General features: G+C 43.3%; 1 protein-coding gene across 2 annotated transcripts in view; it reads left to right on the top strand.

Moving 5' to 3' along the window:
• Window positions 1–5,492: 5,492 nt before the first annotated feature.
• Ralgps2 (Ral GEF with PH domain and SH3 binding motif 2) overlaps window positions 5,493–6,000 on the top strand; it is a 163,893-nt gene continuing 163,385 nt past the window's right edge. For both annotated transcript variants that reach the window (XM_076831943.2, XM_076831944.2), the window contains exon 1: window positions 5,493–5,632. The gene's annotated coding sequence lies outside the window, so the exon portion shown is untranslated. The remainder of the gene's footprint in view (window positions 5,633–6,000) is intronic.

Genomic DNA, 6,000 nt, shown 5'->3' with positions numbered 1-6,000 from the left:
GCCCTTATTTTATGGTACCAGGGATTGAACACAGGGACAATTAAACACTGAGACACTTCTCCAGTCCTTATTTTTAATTTTTTCTCAGTTGTAGATGGACACAATACCTTTATTTATTTATTTTTATGTGGTGCTGAAAATTGAACCCAGTGCCTCACATGTGCTAGGTAAGTGCTCTATCACTGAGCTACAAACCCAGCCCTCCCCAGTCCTTTTTATATTTCACTTTGAGACAGTGTCTTGCTAAGTTGATTAGACCCTTGCTCTAAACTGGCTTTGAATTGGTGATCTTCCTGCCTCAGTCTCCCGAGTTGTTGGGAATACAGGTATCACTGTGCCCAGTTAAAATTCCAAAATTTAAAAAAAAAAAAACCAAAACTTTTTATTTGGAAATAATTTCAAATTCATAGAAAGATTACAAGGATAAATACTGTTAATATTTTATCATTTTAGTTTTCTCTCTTGATATATATGTGCATATATATATGTGTGTGTATATATATATATTCTACACACATAATAAATATAGGGACATGTATTATACATGTGTATTTTTTTTTCCTGGCCGTATATACACTCTGGCCCTTTGCTTCTAAATACCTCAGTATATATTTTCTAAGAAGAGGGACATAACTGCAGTAATTACCAATTTCAGTGACTTTAGCATTGATGCAATACTTTAATCCATCTGCCATTAGTTTTCCTATTAACCCAATAATGTCCTTAATAACATTTTTTCCTCCTCAAGGAAAAGATCCAGTCTAGTATCTCATTTTACATTAAGTCATCATGGCTCTTCAGCTGAAATATTTTTTATAGCCTTTGTGTTTTATGACATTTTATCTTTGAAGTATACAGTCCCCTTTTAAATAAAACAAAATGAAATATTTCTCATTTGGATTGATCCAATATTTCCTCTTTACATTCTTCATTTCCTTGTTTAGATGCTATCTTAGGGAGTCACATCTGGAGGTAAATATTGTCAATCTGTCCCTCATTTGTGATGTTGACTTTGATTACCAGGTCAGGGTTTTGTCAAATTCTCCAATGTATAATTAATCTTTCCTTGCAACTAATAAGAAATATGTAAGAAAACCCTCTAAAATCATACAAATATCTTGTTCCTCATCTAAATTTATTCCTACGTTTTGATCCAATCATGGGTCCTGCCTTACCTATTCTCTGCCATTATGGTTGCAAAATGATGATTTTTCCAACTCCAGTAGTTTCTCAACATCCTACCACAGCAAGAATATTTCCTTTTTCTTCATTTATCTGTTTCATTATTGATACTGACTAAAACTTTCTTTTTAAAAATATTTGACCTATTTTTATATGTCGGCTATATTAAAAACTGTGATAAAAATTATTAACCAAAATTCTTTCCCTCTGTTAAGAATGAAAGGTCTGATGCCTGTAATCCCAGCAACTCAGGAGACTGAGGCAGGAGGATCACAAGTTTGAGGACAGCTTCAGCAACTTAGTGAGATCCTGTCTCAAAAGAAAAAGGACTGGGATGTAGCTCAATTGTAAAGGATCCCTGGGTTCAATCAATCCCCAGCACACCCCCCCCCAAAAAAAAAGAAAAGAAAGAAAAATAATTGCCTATAATTTTTATGAATTAATTCACTTATTTGGAAAAAAAAGTCTGGTAAATGCAATTATCCCAATTTAGAGAAAAACATGAAAGTAGGTGAAGTCTTTATATTAAGTATAAATGCCTCCCAAATATTGGTGTTATTTTAGCATTTCTTTCATTTGTATTTAAAATATTATTTGGATTTCTACACCTTTCTACACGAGACAACTCAAGGGTGCAAGTGTGTATGAATGTGTGTGTAGAGGGAGTCCTGTAGCAGGAACAAGAAGGAAGAGCAGAAAGATTAGTTGTGAGCCCCAGATTGATGAGACTCAAGGGACTGCAGGAACACACAGGGCTAGGACTACTTACTGAACAATGATGAGTACTAAGTACTCCTAAATCCTGGAGGACATCATGCTGTCAATTTCCATTTTTTTTTTCAAGATACCTTTGGGTTATGAGGAATAGGTTCAGTTATATTGTTTTAGTAGTTTAAGAAAAGTTGTTGAGATGTTGGTGGGAAAAAATCAATAAAAGTAGTTTAAACATTTTGTAGTGCTTCAAGATGAAAACCTGATTTATCTAAATATTTTATCATATTCAACCTCCATCAGTCCCTTTTCTAATCCTGTAAGATGAGGCATTGCTGAAATGGTTTTTTATTTTTCATTTTAATTTTTTGCAATATGGGGTTAGAACCCAGAGAGGTTCTATCAATAAGAGATATCCCCAACTCTTTTTGAGACAGGATCTCACTAAGTTGACCAGACTGGCTTTGAACTTGCAATCCTCCTGCCTCAGCCTCCAAAGTAGCTTAGATACAGATGTGTGCCACCACAACTGGCTCTAAAACTGTCTTTAAAGTTAATATTGAAAAGAATGAGTCTGTGCAAACATTTATTTATACACTAACTGGCTTCCTCACCAGTTGTTTCAAGGAAACATTAATCACCATTAAGTAAATAATTCCCTGCTGATCCACACCCTGCATAGAGTTGCCCCTGTGAGAAGCAGCTTTATTGTAAACCCAAGTGTAAATTGTAAAATTAAAATGGTGCTCATATTTGAATGGACTGTTGATCATCTTCGTGTTTGGTATCTTAATACCTGTGGCAGTCTCTCTTAATTGGGAATCATGGCAGACTCCTCTTGTTTGTTTGTCAGTTCCTATGCATCCTTTTTTTTTTTTTTTTTTTCCCTATGCATCCTTTAAAAGTAAGTAAATTTTGGGTGTGCTGCTTTGCCTTAAATGAGAACATTTAAAACACAACCAACAAATGTCTTCAAACTGTCTAGCTACCATACATATATATATGAAAAAAGATTGAAGGTTAGAGAAATAACCTTACTGAAATTCTGTTTGTTGTAATATAATTCAGTCTTATGGAAATAATCTTTCTTACAATGCCGTTTGACAGCTACAATGAGTTGTTTGTTGATTTCTTTTTTTGCAGCGGTGGTCTCTTGTCTTTGAACTGCTTGTTCTGTATCTACATTAGTTCCTTGGCTTACACCTGGGAAATAATTTTGATGGACAATAATAAAACATTACATAATGGTGATTCCTCTGAAATGACTTTTAAGCATATTGAATTCTTATTGATTTCTATTTTATATAATGGCATTTCTATTTTATACATTAGCACTTTTTGTTCTACTAAGACTTTGCATATTTCTTGTCTTTTGGTTAAAGCAAATGGAATCCATAAAGCAGCTTTAGTGCTTTGATACATAAAGTTTGGTGCTGGTGTAAAAAGTCATTGCTTCATTTACATATCAAAGAATGGGAAGGGTCACTGACTTTGTAAAATGATTTCCAAACCATAACAAAAATATCCAAAACCAAACAAAAATAGCAACCAGCCAAACAATAACACTGAAAATGAACTTTTATGTATTTTTATATACAAATACTTAAGACAACTCAAACAATAAATTAAGTATGATTTTATAGGTTATCAACATAAGAAACAGATTTTGAGGTTCTTATTGTGAATTCAGAAATTTCGTAGACATGAGAATTTAGTGTATCCAAGGCCTACCTCATGAGTCAGATGGCTTTTTCTCATCAAAGTCCGAATGAAAAATTCACTGCTTTTACAGTAAACTGTGAAAATTATTGTCAGATGTAGGACACAGGCTCATTTGTTTTTATGAGGCTCTAATTCAAGTTTAAAGTAATTGCAAGACAGTTGCACAAAACAGAATCCCCTGTTCCTCAGTTTTCTTATTTCTTGAGAGCAGTTAATTATTTGTGATAATGGCATACATATGAATATATATATATATAAAATTGTTGTATTATTGTTGGCACACAGCTAACCACCTTTTCCTTAATCTCTTACTAACTCCGAAAAAAGACTAAACATTTACCCAGCTCTATTATAGCTGGAAGGGACTCTTCCTCCAAGTGCTAATTCAGTTTGCTTGTTGTTTCTTTGGGACTTGAAGCAATTAGCATGTATGGGAAAGCTTCCTGTATTTATAAAGCATTTCCACCCTTTTTAACCAATAGTTTTTCCTTCCTCTGGAATGTTTTGGGACATTTGTTTTCTCTACTTCTCTCAGTGATTTTTTTTTTAAATCATGATTCAAGACTTTCTTTGAAAGCAAAATGGAATAAATATGAAACACTGTGAACTTTGTCTCTTGTTTTGTTTTTGTTCTAATGTACCTTTAGGTGGTGGCCCTTTAAAGAAGTAACCCTATTTGAGAGAACGTAGTTCAAGGGTATTCTAGAAGGTAGTCCAAGGAGAAGTTAGTTAGCATTCTCCAACGCACAACAGTCATCAGATCTGTTTAGTGGTTATTAAAGAAACCAAGCAGGAACAATTCTGGTCCTTTCATGTTTTATACTCAGTGCTGCTACACAGTATTCCTTCCACATTCAACTGCACGTTGCCTACAAGAAAGGGCCGCAGAACATCAAATAATCATTGCTTTGCACAAGCGCTAAGGACAGCATATGCAGGGGTGGCCCACTGACAACCTTCCACTAAAAGTCACACTGCCTCAAATGGTGCTAATTGTAAGTAGGCCACCCATACGAAAGTGCGCCCTCTGAAACACCACCCTTCCACCGTTTATAAGGAATCACTTCTTTTCTTCATTCACGGGAAATAGTTAACATTTTAGAATCATGTGCGTGAAAACACCATTTGCCTGGGATCCATCGATCTGAGCCCCGGGCGGGGCGGGGGGTGCCCAATCTGACACTGGTCATTAAGCGAGGAGGAATACCGTGCACAACACCTGCAAAGGCCCACTCCGAGCCTTCCCGAAGGTCCGCGCGTCGGAGTACCAACACCCTAATTCACGGCCCCACGGTAGTGGGGCGACTCTTCCCTCAGGAGCCCCCTTCTTGTCCGCCGCGACTTCTAAAGGCACCGCGGGCGTGTGCTGGAGCTTTGATCTGCGCCGAGCGTTTGCCTCAAGACTTTGTTCTCGGGTCTTGCAGGAGAGGTGCCGGCGCCCAGGCCCAGCGCCACCGCCGACTCCGCCGAGGGCCGCGCGGGCGGGGTGCCGGCGCGGTGGCGGGGCCCCACCTGTGCGTCCTCTCAGCCCCGAGCAGCCGCGTTCGCTGGGGCGAGCCCCTCCCCGCACAGGCGCGCGGCGGGGGTGTTGCGGAGGGTGGCGCGCGCCGCGGACACCGGTGCCCAGCGGCAGTTGGGTTCCGCCGGGGCCCAAGAGCCGCGGGCGGGCGGCGCGCGAAGACCCCGCCGGTCGTGGCGCTCCGGGCCCGCGCGAGCGCGTTCGTTTGGTGCGCGCGCGCCCGTGTCTCCACCCCGCCCGCCCCGCGCGCGCCCCCGCCAGGGCCGCTCTCCTCCCCCTCCCCGGCGCGAACGGGGTGGATCCCGCGCACTCCCCTCCCCCGAGCACCAGCGGCGGGCGCTGAATGAGAGACGCCGACCGCCTGGGTCGGCTGGCGCTCTCCTCGGCGGCTGCGGCAGTGGCGAGGCGTGACGCCGGAGTAGCCTCTCCATCCTCCGAGGCGACGGCCGCGGCTGCACAGGTCGGCGCTGCGGCCCGCGGTGGTGCGGAGGACGGAAGGTGGGTGCGCTGCGCCCCCCAAGCGGCGCGGGGAATGGCGGCGGCTCGGCGCTGCGGCGTGCGGCTCGCCCCCGGCGCGGGAGGCGGCTGCGGAGTCGGCCGCAGGAGGAGGACTCCGGGCGCGCCTCCCGCGGCCGCTCTGGGGCTGGCAGAGGCGGCGTGGGGCGCCGGCGCGGGGACCCCCGGAGCCCGCCGTGCTCTCCGCCAGGCGGCGGAGGCCCGGGCCGCCAACGCGCTGTGCCGGCGGTGCCTCAGCTGCCCTCAGGTGAGCTCGGACGGCCCGGCGGGGCCCGCCGCCCGGCCACACCCCCTCCCCTGCCTCGGCGCTGCACCCTGCGCCTGGCCGCCGAGCGGCCGCCCGCGAGCCC

The sequence above is a fragment of the Callospermophilus lateralis genome, chromosome 13 (assembly GCF_048772815.1).
Source record: "Callospermophilus lateralis isolate mCalLat2 chromosome 13, mCalLat2.hap1, whole genome shotgun sequence".
In the NCBI taxonomy this organism is placed as follows: Eukaryota; Metazoa; Chordata; class Mammalia; order Rodentia; family Sciuridae; genus Callospermophilus; species Callospermophilus lateralis.
The sequence above is the reverse complement of the archived record's forward strand: the minus strand, read 5'-3'. Positions and strand labels throughout refer to the sequence as shown.